The following is a 2490-nucleotide window of genomic DNA, read 5'->3' as shown; positions in this document are numbered from 1 at the left end:
CTGACGTACCCCCCCCCAGCCACAAGATGCCCTGATTTCAGCAGGGACCCAGCCGTGCTCAGCTCAGCTCCAGACAGGGGGATGGGCTTGGAGGCTGCTCCCAGCCCCTCCTCCACCTCCCAAGGAACGGGGATCCATCACCAAGTGCCTTCCAGCCTCCATAATACGCCTGAGGAACCCACACCAGCTGGGAGTGGTGGCCTCTGTCTGGTCCCCCACGTCTCTCCACCCGGAGCAGAAGAAGGAGGAACTTGAGCAGCTCCCAGGGATGGACAGAGAAGCACCCAGGGGCTGCCTGGACTCAGGCACCCACCACCCACCTGTCCTAGCCCAGTCTAGGGGGCAAGCAGAGAGGGGCCCAGTGCTGGACAAGACAGGGACAAAGGGATAGAACAATTTTATTAATAAAGATGTGCCCCATCTGTGGGGTGCTTGGGGATGGGGTAGGGGAGCATGTTCCCCCCTCCCCAAGGACACATGGTGCCTTATTCATTGGGACAAACAGAGGGAGGCTGCGAGTTCCCTGATCCCAGGCAAGAGTTGGGGAGTTGGCAGGAAGGGGGAGTGAGCACCCAGCAGCACCCTGCCAGGCCAGATGCCTCAGAACAAGCACCCCACTCTGCACCCCCTCTCCTCTGCCTGTGCCCCAGGAAGGGACCGGGGTGGCAGTATAAACAGTCGGTGGCTTTTCCTCGTGTATGGAGAAGACTCCAGGTGTTGACATCCCAGGTGGCAAGAGGGGGTGGCAGAAGGAAAGTGCCCTGAGCTGCTCCTCAGTGCCTGGGGGCTTGGGCTGTGGGTGACAAGTGGGGAGCAAAGGGGAAGGGAGAGAGAAGGGGTCCAGGCAGCCCCCCAACTCTTACTGTGCTCCTTTCACCCAGATGGGTCTCTCCTGCCAGAGGAAGGTGGTACATGGCAGGAACAACAGGGTCCAACCAGATCACCTTGAGCAGGTGCTGGGGGGAAGAGCAGAGCTGGGTTGGGGCAGGGCAAGACATGCACCCCCCTGGGAGGGTCCTCCTAGCCCCAGAGCCCTTGAGCTCAACCCCATCCTGATCTGGTTGAGGGGTCCTGAGGCTCCCCCCACCCACAAGGTAGGGACACTGAGGCAGTAACAGTTCTCTGATCCACTAGTTTCTCTTCTCAGATCCCTGTGACATCCTGTCCCAAACCTCCCTCAGCTCCCCCTCCCCTCAGACACTGTGAACCCCTTGCCCAGGGTGGTAGGCAATGCTGGAGCTGAGGCTGTACTGGGATGCTCCCTGCCCTCAGCCCCATGGACCAGCTGTGTCCCACAGCCTCTCACCCCTGGGGGGTCTTCCAGCACAGGGCCTGCTTCTGCAGGGGCACCTGGCACAGCCCCACCAGCCTTACCTACTGGTTGCTGGTGGGGGGAGGGAGCTGTCAAGAGGCTCACGGTCCCAGCAGCAGCCTGTGGGCTCAAGCAGGGCAGAGGACACATGTGAGGGGACACAGGGCTGTACCCCACTTTCAGGACATCCTTAAGGGCAGCAGGATCTTGATGGGGCTGAAAGGGGAGCTGGGGATCCCCACAACTAGTGGGACACAGCCAGCACAGGCAGAAGAGCCACCATATCCCTCTCCACAGCCAGATCCTTGCTTGCAGCCTTCCCTCCTCCACCCCAGGGAAACTGAGGCACAGCCAGGCTGGCGAGGGCTCCCCCCAGCTCTGGGCCCAGAGCCAAAAATGCCAGAATGGTCACCCAGAAACTGCCTCACACCCCAGGGAGAGTGTGGGGAGGGGGCTGCCAGGGGCTGGTGCCAGGACAGGGACACCTTTGATCCTTCCCTGGCCTGCAGAGGGGAGCTGGGCAGGGAGAACTGGGGCTGTCCCTCCTTGCTTTTCCAGCAGCAGGAAAGCAAACAGGAGTGAACAGGGGGGATCCACCAACCACAGGCAAGACCTGGGCTGAGAAAGCTGGGACCCCAAGAGCCAGGGGCAGCTGATGCAGGAACTCTGGGGGCTCTGAACTCAGCCTGAGCAGCTCTGGAGTGACCAGGGACTCACAAAAATGAAGTCACCAAGCCCAGGAGACATAAATTCACAACTTGTTTAATGCCAGTTAGATCGTTTTGCATGGAAAAGTTACAACGCTCTTTATGGTTTTTGTTTTCCCACCATATGATGTCATCTCTATAACAATGCCATAAGGTCACAGACATTATCACACAGACTCAAGGAGGGCCCTTTCAGTGCTCACAGCTCACACACCAACACCACAAGCTCACATCAGCTTTGCTCTTTTCTCCACTGAACAGGCCACAGCAAACTCCAGCTGCAGCGTCACAACAGCGTCAGGACAGTGTCACCTGCTGCCCTGCTTGAGCTGGGACACACACACACACACACGCAACACACCCTCTGGCAGTGGAACCCTGCCGGGAGCATGGCTGGGGACTCTGCTCCTGCCCTGGAGACACGGTGGGGGGAGGGGAGGACTCTGTGCCAGCTTTCCCACCAAAGTCCAT

The sequence above is a fragment of the Chaetura pelagica genome, unplaced genomic scaffold, assembly GCF_000747805.2.
Source record: "Chaetura pelagica isolate M959 unplaced genomic scaffold, ChaPel_1.0 scaffold498, whole genome shotgun sequence".
NCBI classification, from domain to species: domain Eukaryota; kingdom Metazoa; phylum Chordata; class Aves; order Apodiformes; family Apodidae; genus Chaetura; species Chaetura pelagica.
Note: the sequence above shows the minus strand (reverse complement) of the source record.